Source organism: Somniosus microcephalus, chromosome 21, assembly GCF_052327205.1.
Source record: "Somniosus microcephalus isolate GS21.2 chromosome 21, FLI_Smic_1.0, whole genome shotgun sequence".
Lineage (NCBI taxonomy): Eukaryota > Metazoa > Chordata > Chondrichthyes > Squaliformes > Somniosidae > Somniosus > Somniosus microcephalus.
Window position 1 is genome coordinate 3,979,934 of NC_141007.1, and position 12,793 is coordinate 3,992,726.

General features: G+C 47.3%; 1 protein-coding gene across 2 annotated transcripts in view; it reads left to right on the forward strand.

The window, feature by feature from the left end:
- The window catches only part of xylt2 (xylosyltransferase II), a 551,366-nt gene that overhangs the window by 160,585 nt on the left and 377,988 nt on the right, over positions 1 to 12,793 (forward strand). The gene's annotated exons all lie outside the window — the stretch shown is intronic.

Consider the following 12,793-nt stretch of genomic DNA (forward strand, 5'->3'; position numbering starts at 1 on the left):
ATCACCCAGTGTGCTCGCTGACCTACACTGGCTCCCTGTCCGGCAACACCTTGATTGTAAATTCTCATCCTCATTTCAAATCCCTCCAGGCCTCGCCCCTCCCCTATCTCTGTAACCCTCCGAGATCTCTGCACTCCTCCCATTCTGGCTTCTTATGCATCCCCCACTCCCTTCGCCTCACCATTGGCGGCCGTGCCTTCAGCTGCCTAGGCCCTAAGCTCTGGACTTCCCTCCCTAATCCTCTCTGCCTCTTTACCTCTCCTCATTTAAGATGCTCCTTAACACCTACCTCTTTGACCAAGCTTTGGTTACCTGTCCTAATATGTGGCTCGGTGTCAGTTTGTTTTGTCTGATTAAGCTCCTGTGAAGCATCTTGGTATGTTTTACTTTGTTAAAGGCGCTATATAAATGCAAGGTGTTGTTGTATACTGCACAAGGCAGGACAAGTGCAGGGCCACTGGTTTATGGTGACTGAATGAGTCAAATCCTGCTTTTATTTTTGGATTTTCACCCAGGATTGGGGAGCTGTATTTGGACTTAACAGTCTGATTTGTAACAGACATCACTGGCCCAAACAAAATGCTATAAAATCCCGACTAGTTTCCAACAGATCTTTGTTTAATCTGATGACAGATTCCTAAACTAGCTCACGCCCCGCAGCACACAGAGCACGGACTTAAAGAAGCCACAAGTAGCAGCTCTCAAGTACAAGTCTGAGCCACACTGAGGTTATCCTGGTGATGAATCTGGGATGTGTGGTTGAGGTGCCCTGGAGACACAGCTGAGGCTGAATGAAACAGCCAGAAAAAGAGGAAAAACTCAAGTCTGGCCTGGTGTTAACCCACATGGGATGTTAAAGCGAGCAAACTGGTTTGACTGAAGAAGTTGGTAAGTGTTCTGTACAGGTGTGATTAACGATACTGGTAATAGCAGAAGATTCATTTCTGGAGCCTAGGGATGGCACTTTCTTTCTACTGTCAGAGCTGGACAGGGGCTAGGAGAGGAGATGAATTGGTCGTGAGAAAATTCACTGAAAACCTAAATCGGTTGAGATGCCTGCTTCACAAGATGAGGAGAAAAGTATGCTCCTGTTTAGGAACTTTCCACACACTCCACTCCAAAAACTGGTACTGGGCACCCGAACTAAGCACGGTGTGATTATCTGCACCAAAACTTCTGCTGCCTTCTGCGCGCGATTTCCCGGCGCGTCTGTGCGCAGTACCCAACATTTGCGACCTGCAGCGTGAGCCACGCTATCCTCGGCTCCATGGGAGAAGGTACTGGATCCGTGGCTGGCCGGGGGAGAGGAGAGGATCGAAAGGGAAGAGAGAGAGGGGGGGAGAGGGAGAGAGAGAGAGAGAGAGAGAGAGAGAGAGAGAGAAAGAGACGGGTGGGGGGAGAAGAGAGAGAGAGAGAGAGAGAGAAAGAGCTGGGGGGGGAGAGAGAGAGAGAGAGAGAGAGACTGGGGAGAGAGAGGGAACTCTGCAGGAGTGGGGGGGGCTGGGAGGGAGAGGGGGGGCTGGAAAGGAGAGAGGGGGCTGGGAGAGAGAGAGAGAGACTGGGGGAGAGAGAGAGACTGGGGGAGAGAGAGAGAGAGACTGGGGAGAGAGAGAGAGAGACTGGGGAGAGAGAGAGAGAGATTGGGGGAGAGAGAGAGAGAGAGACTGGGGGAGAGAGAGAGAGAGAGACTGGGGGAGAGAGAGAGAGAGACTGGGGGAGAGAGAGAGAGAGACTGGGGGAGAGAGAGAGAGAGAGACTGGGGGAGAGAGAGAGAGAGAGACTGGGGGAGAGAGAGAGAGAGACTGGGGAGAGAGAGAGAGAGACTGGGGGAGAGAGAGAGAGAGACTGGGGGGAGAGAGAGAGAGAGACTGGGGGAGAGAGAGAGAGAGAGAGAGGACTGGGGGAGAGAGAGAGAGAGAGAGAGAAAGAGACGGGGGGGAGAGAGAGACTGGGAGAGAGAGAGAGAGACTGGGGAAAGAGAGGGGAACTCTGCAGGGAGGTGGGGCTGGGAGGGAGAGAGGGGGGCTGGGAAGAAGAGAGGGGGCTGGGAGAGAGAGAGAGAGAGAGACTGGGGGAGAGAGAGAGAGAGACTGGGGGAGAGAGAGAGAGACTGGGGAGAGAGAGAGAGACTGGGGAGAGAGAGAGAGAAAGAGAGAGACTGGGGGAGAGAGAGAGAGAGAGAGAGAGACTGGGGGAGAGAGAGAGAGAGAGAGACTGGGGAGAGAGAGAGGGAGAGAGAGAGAGAGAGAGAGAGAGACTTAGTGAACATACCTGGCGATCAAAAAAGGTAGACACAGACAGACCCGGATACCAAGAGAGGACAGGATATGCTCTCACTGCAGTCAGGGAGTGATGGAGACAGAGAGCACTTCCTCACAGCTTGTAGAAATATCAGGGCATAAGGGAGAATTTCTACCCAAAATTCACAAAAATATGCCGGATTTCAGAAATTTGAATGACGACCAAAACTCCCATACCTACTAGGGGAAGAGAGAAATTGTATAACACTAGCGGCACACTATGTTACAGCTTGCCATAAACAGAGGGACAACCACTAAATATAAGAAAAGAGTATATATAAATTATATGAAAGTATATTTATACACTCAGGGATATATCTGTATATACACTGTATGGATAGATCTGTATTTTTCTGAACAAACATGAATGTTTTTCGATGCTTTGGCAACATAAGATGTAACTTGTCATGCCAATAAAGCGATTTGAATTGAACTGACTGGGGGAGAGAGAGAGAGAGAGAGAGACTGGGGGAGAGAGAGAGGGGACTGGGAGAGAGAGAAAGAGAGACTGGGGAGAGAGAGAGGAACTCTGCAGGGAGAGAGGGGGGCTGGGAGGGAGAGGGGGGTGCTGGAGGAGAGATGGGGGCTGGGAGGAGAGAGAGAGAGACTGGGGGAGAGAGAGAGAGAGACTGGGGGAGAGAGAGAGAGAGACTGGGGGAGAGAGAGAGAGAGACTGGGGGAGAGAGAGAGAGAGAGAGAGAGAGAGAGAGAGAGAGAGAGACTGGGGGAGAGAGAGAGAGACGGGGGGAGAGAGAGAAACTGGGGGAGAGAGAGACTGGGGGAGAGAGAGACTGGGGAGAGAGAGAGAGAGACTGGGGAGAGAGAGAGAGACTGGGGGGAGAGAGAGAGATTGGGGAGAGAGAGACTGGGGGAGAGAGAGAGACTGGGGAGAGAGAGAGACTGGGGAGAGAGAGAGAGAGACTGGGGAGAGAGAGAGAGAGACTGGGGGAGAGAGAGAGAGAGAGACTGGGGAGAGAGAGAGAGAGAGACTGGGGGAGAGAGAGATGAGAGACTGGGGGAGAGAGAGAGAGAGACTGGGGGAGAGAGAGAGAGACTGGGGGAGAGAGAGAGAGACTGGGGGGAGAGAGAGAGACTGGGGGAGAGAGAGAGAGACTGGGGAGGAGAGAGAGAGAGAGACTGGGGGAGAGAAAGAGACTGGGGGGAGAGAGACACAGGCTGGGGGAGAGACACGGGGGGGGGGAGAGACACGGGGGGGGGGGGGAAGAGAGAGAGAGACGGGGGGGGGGGGGGCGAGAGAGACCGGGTGGGGGGGGGGGCGAGAGAGACCGGGGGGGGGGGGGGGGGTGGTGAGGACCCGGGGGGGGGGGGCAAGAGAGACCCGGGGGGCGGGGGGGGGGCGCAGGAGAGACCGGGGGGGGGGGGCGTGGACAAGAGAGACCGGGGGGGGGGCCGAGAGAGACGGGGGGGGGGGGTTTGTGGAGAGACCGGGGGAGGGGGGCGAGAGAGATGGGGGGGGGGGGCGGCGAGAGCGACCGAGGGCGGGCGAGAGACACCGGGGGGGGGGGGGGGGGCGAGGCGAGAGAGACCGGGCGGGGGGCGAGAGAGACCTGGCGGGGGGGGGCGAGAGAGACCTGGCGGGGGGGGCGAGAGAGACCGGGGGGGGGGGGGGCGAGAGAGAGAGAGACTGCGGGAGAGAGAGAGAGACTGAGAGAGACTGGGAGAGAGAGACTGAGGAGAGAGAGAGAGAGACTGGGAGAGAGAGAGAGAGACTGGGGGAGAGAGAGAGAGACTGAGAGAGAGAGACTGGGCGAGAGAGACTGCGGGAGAGAGAGAGAGACTGAGAGAGAGAGACTGGGAGAGAGAGAGAGAGACAAACACACACATTCACTCACACACACACACACACCTATTACAGAAAAAGACCAATCTTAACATGAAATCCTTGTGCATCGCAACCTGGAATATCCAAGGCCTATGCACTTCTGTGTTTGGTTTGAAGAGCAGGACCTCAGAGTTCTTAGATGAAATCAAAGATCTAGACATTATCATTTTGCAAGAAACCTGGTGTAGAGGAGAAGGGTCCACTGGTTGTCCCCCTGGGTACACAGAGCTGGTGGTTCCCTCCAATAAACTGCCAGGAGTAACCCAGGGCAGAGACTCTGGAGGCATACTGATCTGGTATAAAGCAGAACTTAGGAATTACATTGAATTTATAAAAAAGGGCAAAAATCATTTATGGCTCAAGATTAAGAAAGACATCATTTCTAGCATGCAAAATGTTTTCATTTGCGCAATCTATATCCCCCCTATAGAATCCCCGTACTTCAAAAAGGACACCTTCTCCAACATTGAGAGGGAGATTAACCATTTCCAGGCCCAGGGGAATGTGTTGATCTGTGGTGATCTCAACTCAAGAACTGGTGAAGAACCAGACTTTATCAGTACTCAGGGGAATAATTACATATTTGGGAATAACTATTTTGATCTTCCTTTTCATTCACACAGGAATAATTACGACAAACAGACAAATGCAAACGGAAAGCAGCTCCTGCAGCTCTGTCGAAGCCTGGGTCTGTACATTGTCAATGGTAGGTTCAGAGGGGACTCTCTAGGAAGATCGACCTATTCTTCACCTCTTGGCATCAGCACCGTAGACTATATGATTACAGATCTGGACCCATCCTCTTTTAGAGCATTCACAGTCAAACCACTAACACCTCTGTCAGATCACAGCCAAATTACTGCGTATCTTAAAAGGACAGAAACAACCAACACAGAAACACAGCCCAGTAAGCTGTACATCATTAAAAAATCCTACAGATGGACCCAAAACAGCACTGAAAAATACCAGAAAGCAATTAGCAGTCAATCAACTCAATCTCTCTTGACACCTTTCTGGAAAACACATACACTCACAATAAAGAAGGCGTAGACCTGGCAGTGAATAACCTAAATAATATTTTTGATAATTTGGCATCAATGTCGAACTTGAAATCTTCCAAGAATAAATCCAAACACAAAACCACGAAAAATGGTTTGATTCAGGCTGTTATAACATGAGGAAAAAACTCAGAAAAATATCAAACCAAAAACACAGACAACCAGAAAATGAGAAATTACGCCTTGCTTATTGTCAGGCACTAACACAATACAAAAACACACTCAGAACCAAGAAAGAACAGTATATTAAGAATAAACTCAGCACCATTGAAGAATCTATTGATTCTAATTGTTTCTGGGACAATTGGAATACATTACAGAAAAAGCAACACGATGAATTGCCCATTCAAAATGGAGACATATAGGAAAACCATTTTGAAAAATTATACCAGAAACACACACTAAGCCCAGAGCAAGATCAAATAAGTAAAAAATTGGAAAAGCTCAAACTGACCATAAAAGATTACCAAATCCCTTTAGGCTCCTCAATAACTGAAAAAGAGCTATTTGAAAAACTCAAGGACCTGCGACCAAGAAAAGCCTGTGGCGCAGATGGCATCCTAAACGAGATGCTTAAACACACTGATGATAAACTGAAATTGGCTATCCTAAAAATCTTCAACTTGGTTCTGAGTGTCGGTTACTTCCCTGATGTCTGGAACAAAGGACTCATAACGCCCATATATAAAAGTGGAGACAAAGTTGACCCAAATAACTACCGAGGCATCTGTGTGAACAGTAATCTGGGGAAGGTATTCTGTAGTATCATAAACAAAAGACTTATAAACTTCCTTATGGAGCACAATGTCTTGAGTAAAAGCCAAATTGGATTCTTACCAAATTATAGAACATCGGATCATATTTTCACCCTACACACCCTAATTGACAAACATGTTCACCAAAACAAAAGCAAAATTTTTGCCTGCTTTATAGATTTCCAGAAGGCTTTCAATTCTATTTGGCACGACGGTCTATTCTTAAAACTTATTGAAAGTGGTGTAGGGGGAAAAACATATGATGTAATTAAATCAATGTATACAAACAATAAATGTGCAGTTAAAATTGGAGACAAACAAACAAAATATTTCTCACAGGGGCGTGGTGTGGCGCAGGGCTCGTCTATCTCACCGACACTTTTTTAATATTTATATAAATGAATTGGCAAAACTACTTGAACAAACTACAGCACCTGGCCTCGCCCTATATGACTCCAAGGTTAAATTCCTCCTCTATGCAGATGACCTGGTTCTGCTCTCACCAACAGAGGGTCTACAGCAGAACCTGGATCTGCTAGAGTCGTTCTGTCAGACCTGGGCCCTGACAATAAACCCCCAAAAAACCAAAGTTTTTGTGTTCCAGCAAAGATCCAGACATCAGGGACCCAAAATAAACTTCACATTAGGAGCAACAAAAATTGAACAAACTACAAATTACACATACTTAGGCTTAAAAATCAGTTCTACGGGAAATTTTCATCTGGCTGTGAATGAACTGAAAGAGAAAGCAAAAAGGGCTTTCTATGCCATTAAAAAGTCAATCCAAATAGAAATTCCAATTGGCATTTGGCTCAAAATTCTTAAATCAGTAATTGAACCAATTGCACTTTATGGCAGTGAGGTGTGGGGTCTGCTGACACAACAAGAATTTGCAAAATGGGACAAACATCCAATTGAGACCCTGCATGCAGAATTCTGTAAAAGTATCCTCCGGACTCAGAGGAAAACCACAAACAATGCATGCAGGGCAGAATTAGGCCAATATCCACTACTAATTAATATCCAAAAAAGAGCCATCAAATTTTGGAAACATCTAAAAATGAGCAACCCCCACTGCTATCGTTACAAAGCCATGAAATGCCAAGAGGTGAACATAGAAAAGAGTCCCCTCAGTCAACTGGTCCTGGGACTCAGTGAAGTAACTACTAACACTACTAATAATAATCAGCCCCAGGACAGTGACATCCTAGCACAGAGAATTCAACCCAACACAATTATTACTAAACAAAAAGAAAAATATTTGACATATTGGACAGAAACGACAAAAACCCAAAACAAACTCGATTGCTATTTGGCCCTAAACAGACCGTACACCAAGGCTGATTACCTGACCATGGTGAAAGATAGCAAACTGAGAAAAACCTTGACAATGTACAGACTTAGCCTGGCCATCGAAAAAGGCAGACACAGGCAGACCTGGCTGCCCAGAGAGGACAGGCTGTGCTCTCACTGCAGTCAGGGAGAGGTGGAGACAGAGATGCACTTCTTCACAACTTGTGGAAACTATCAGGACATAAGGGGGAATTTCTACCCAAAATTCATAAAAATATGCCCTGAATTCAAAAATTTGAATGACCACCAAAAACTCCCATATCTAGTAGGGGAACAGAGAAAATGCGTAACATTAGCGGCAAACTATGTTACAGCTTGCCATAAGCAGAGGGACAACCAGTGACCAGTGAATCTAAGAAAAGACTATACGTATGTTATATGTGTGTATATTTATGTATACATGGGTATATTTGTCTATACACTGTATGCCTAGATCTGCGTTTATGTCTTCAATTATATATATTCTTTTTCTGTGCTTTGGCAACATAAGATGTATCTTGTCATGCCAATAAAGCAATTTGAATTGAATTGAATTGAATTGACTAGGAGAGAGAGAGAGACTGGGGAGAGAGAGTGAGACTGGGGGAAAGAGAGGGAATTGGAGGGGGAAAGAGGGGGAATTGGAGGGGGAGAGACGGGGAGAAAGAGAGGGAATCGGAGGGGGAGAGAGAGAGTGAATCAGAGGGGGAAGAAAGAGAGCGAATCAGAGGGGGAAGAGAGAGCGAATCAGAGGGGGGAAGAGAAAGGGAATCGGTGGGGGGAAGAGAGTGACGGGGAGACAGAGAGAGAGGGGAGAGGGAATCGTAGGGGAAGAGCGACTGGAGGGGGAGAAAGAGAAGATTGGAGGGAGAGAGAGGGGGAATCGGAGGGAATAACCCTCTATTCCCTTCTCCCTCATATGCTTGTCTAGCCTCCCCTTAAATGCATCAAAACTATTTGCTTCAATCACTCCCCACATTCACTCCATTCTCTGGGTAAAGAAGTTTCTTCTGAATTCCCTATTGGATTTCTTGGTGACTATCTTATATTGATGGCCTCTAGTTAAGCTCTTCCCCAAAAGTGGAAACATTCTCTCTGTATCCACTCTATCAAAACCTGTCCTAATTTTAAAGACCTCTATTAGGTCGCCCCTCAGCCTTTTTTCAAGAGAAAAGAGACCCAGCCTGTTCATCCTTTCCTGATATGTATACCCGCGCATTTCTGGTATCATCCTTGTAAATCTTCTCTGCACCCTCTCCAGTGCCTCTATATCCTTTTTATAATATGGTGACCCGAACTGTACGCAGTACTCCAAGTGTGGTCTAACCAAGGTTCGATATAGGTTTAGCACAACTTCACTACTTTTCAATTCTATCCCTCTAGAAATAAACCAGAGTGCTTGGTTTGCTTTTTTTATGGCAACTTTTAGTGATTTGTGTATTTGTACTCTGCGATCCCTTTGTTCCTCTACCCCTCCTAGACTTACACCCTCCAAGTGATGTGACCTCCCTATACTTCCTACCAAAATGTAATACCTCACATTTATTATCTGTGTTGAAATTCATTTGCGAATTATTTGCCCATTCTGCAAGTTTATTGATGTCCTCCTGTAATTTGTTGCAGTCCTCCTCAGTATTGACTACCCCCCCCCAATTTCGTGTCATCCGCAAATTTAGAAATTGTGTTTTTGATTCCAAAGTCTAAATCGTTAATGTAAATTGTGAACAACAGTGATCCCAGCACTGATCCTTGTGGAACACCACTACCCACCTTCTGCCACTGTGAATAGCTACCCTTTACTCCTACTCTCTGCTTTCTGTCTTGAAGCCAGCCAGCAATCCATTCTGCTACTTGTCCCTGACTCCGCATTCTCTGACCTTGTTCATCAGTCTATTATGGGGTACCTTATCGAAGGCCTTTTGAAAATCTAGATTACACATTCCAGAGTAACTGCTGGGTGTCTGAGGAAGGATGTTCCCCTTATCTGAGGAAGGATGTTCTTGCCATGGAGGGAGTGCAGTGAAGATTCACCAGACTGATACCTGGGATGGCAGGAATTGCGTATGAGGAGAGATTGGGTCGATTGGGCTTATACTCGCTAGAGTTTAGAAGAATGAAAGGGGATCTCATTGAAACTTATAAAATTCTGACAGGACTAGGCAGACTAGATGCAGGAAGGATGTTCCCAATGGCGGGGGAGTCCAGAACCAGGGGTCACTAAGGGGTAAGCCATTTAGGACAGAGATGAGGAGGAATTTCTTCACCCAGAGAGTGGTGAACCTGTGGAATTCTCTACCACAGAAGGCAGTTGAGGCCAATTCATTAAATATATTCAAGAAGGAGTTGGATATATTTCTTAAGGCTAAAGGGATCAAGGGATATGGGGAGAAAGCAGGGACAGGGTACTGAATTTGGATGATCAGCCATGATCTCATTGAATGGCGGAGCAGGCTCGAGGGGCCGAATGGCCGACTCCTGCTCCTATCTTCTATGTTTCTATGTGTGTCTTGTCCTCCAAGGGGACCAATCAGAAATCAGGTCTTGTCCTCCAAGGGGACCAATCAGAAATCAGGTCTTGTCCTCCAAGGGGACCAATCAGAAATCTGGTGTTTTCAATAAGGACGTGCAGATTTTTGAGGTCCACATTGAGATCCCCTCTACACCGTCACATAGGAGGCTGCAGGCTGCATCTGAACCTTTTCTGTGTAAGTCACAGCCTAGAAGTATCTCACATAACGGCACTGCCTCAACTCAGAATGCCTCAAGCAATACAATGTGCAGGGCATGTCATGGGGAAGGATTGTGAAATGGGGTGCTGGCATTAGTCAGAGGCCTGAGACGAGTTAACCAGACATGTGGTGAGCCTCACCAATACAGAGAAGAGGAAAAAAGCATCAGAAGGCTGGGCACTGTCATTAAGCTTTCAATAGTGGAGCCATCAAAAAACTCAATAAATCAAGATCAAACTTTCAAAAAATCTTCCACATAACAACCACAAGTGCTCAGTTTGAAACTGCGCTTGGTTACAATGTAGAAACACACAAAAAGCATGGAAGTAACAAGCTTTTTCACATGTGCAGAAGGAGCCGTGAAGATTTCTGCCAAGAACTCCCCAATTGTGCCAGACTATGACCTGTAATGTGGTATCTCCAAGTGATGATGCTTGGTCCCTGATGGTAGCCAGCACAGGCACAATGGGCCAATGGCCTCCTTCTGTGCTGTGTGATTCGATACGGTTAATGAGCCAATGGGGATGAATTTGTTCGATCAAATGCACCTTTATGCAGTATTCAGGAGAGGTATTCTAACTCTTTGCCCTGAGGTGACAAACCTCTCCTATTTCAGAGAAACCTGGTTGACAGATGGGTGGCAATAGGGGAAACCGAAACAGTAAATGTTTCTCCAATCCCACAGAACGGCATCAAATAACGGGCTCACTTAGGGGGAGGGGTGAAAGGTCAGACTGGGTGGAGCAGTAGGTTTGTGGCAGGGTTTTCAGGCCTCATTTCCACTCCAGGCCAATGGGATGCAAGTCTCATCTGTCTGCTGGAGTTTGGGAAGTCTTGATCCTAGTTCCGAATAAATACTGGTGTACAACACAAATCTGGGGCCAATTGGTAATCCCACTTAAAGGCTACAGGATGGTTGGTGTGGGAAATGGAAAAACGTCATGCTGGTGCAGTAGAGGGTGCTTTTTGAATTGGGATAGAAGCACATAGTTGAGGCAGAGTCAAGGGAGCTTTGCTCTGCAACCAACAATGTCTACCTACACCCTACATCTCCCTCACTGCTACTGAAACCCTCACCCACCTTCACCACCTTGAATTATCCAACACTTTCCTCACCAGCCTCCACCCTTCAGCAAGTGCAGAATTGTTGTCCTCTCCTACACACCTCCCCCCATCCCTGCCAAGAGTCACCCTATTCCTCAACATTTTGACTGCAAGATTCCCAACCTCAACTTCAGATCCCTTTGTGATCTCATTCCACCCTATCGGAGTTATATTCTCCAGTCCATCACCTCCTCTGAACTCCAGATTACTGCTTCCTCATTCAGTCCACTGGCAGAGGCTGGTCACCTGTGGAAAACCAGTCCCTCACTGCCTTCCAAAGCCGCCTAAAAAACCCTTTCCTCAACCCGACCTTCAGCCTTCCCCTGGACCCCTGAAGTCACCTTCTTTTCCTGCTCAGTATCCATTTCTCTGGTTTGTCAGGTAGCCTCCGTTGTTCTGTTATGGAGGAGTATTATATCAATTCCAGTTGCCATTGCACTGCTGAAATGAGTGTGTTGGAGGATGTAGAAGGGTCCGGGGAAAGCACAGGGAGATGGGACATTAGCGGCACACTATGTTACAGCTTGCCATAAACAGAGGGACAACCACTAAATATAAGAAAAGAGTATATACAAATTATATGAATGTATATTTATACACTCAGGGATATATCTGTTTATACACTGTATGGATAGATCTGTATTTTTGTGTACAACCATGAATGTTTTTCGATGCTTTGGCAACATAAGATGTACCTTGTCATGCCAATAAAGCGATTTGAATTGAATTGAATTGAATTGATTACAGCAGACAGCTCCAGCTGAAGAACTAGCAGTGGCTCAGGTGTGATGGCTGAACGGCCTCCTTCTGTACCGTAATTACTATAATTATAAGATGCTGCCTGCCTGAATGGGAAAGTGTTTCATCCTGTCACCTTAATGGTTAAAAAATGGATTTAAAAATGTTAAATAAAAACTAATAAGCTGATCCGATTGTGTTGTACTCTCTCTAGTTCAGCCGTCCCCTGAAAGAGAAACTGGAAGCAAGATCAGTGTTGCACAGCTCCAAGATGGGACAGCAGGAGGAGCGTTACACTGCAGTCCCAGTGACCTGTGTGAGCTAAGAGAGTATCCAATGGTTATTTGACCATGGAGAGCATCACAGCAAGATGATTGCTTTCCCTGGTGCGCGCACACGCTACCCCAGCAGGGGTTACTGGATAATGATCCAGGCTGATTTGTTTCCTGCTACTCGAGTAGAGGCCAATTACAGCCCCACAGCCTGTATAGCTATGGCTTGTTTATTTCTCTTCTCTGAATAGCTGCTGTTGTAAGGTGATGGCGCAGCAGTACTCTGGCCTGCCAGTTCAGTCTGGAGAATGGAAAGACATGCCTCATAAAATACCTGGGGTCCTGCAGTATTGTGTGTGATCCACTATGAGCTGTGGGGGAGGGGGAGAAAGGCGGACAGAGAGAGAGACAGAGGGGAGAGACAGACAGACACAGAAGGGGAGAGAGTGAGACAGAGAGACAGAAAGGGAGAGAGACAGAGGGGAGAGACAGACAGACACAGAGGGGGAGAGAGTGAGACAGAGAGACAGAAAGGGAGAGAGACAGAGGGGAGAGACAGACAGACACAGAGGGGGAGAGAGTGAGACAGAAAGGGAGAGAGACAGAGGGAGAGGGAGAGAGACAGAGAGAGAAAGAGGGAGAGAGAGAAAGAGGGAGAAAGA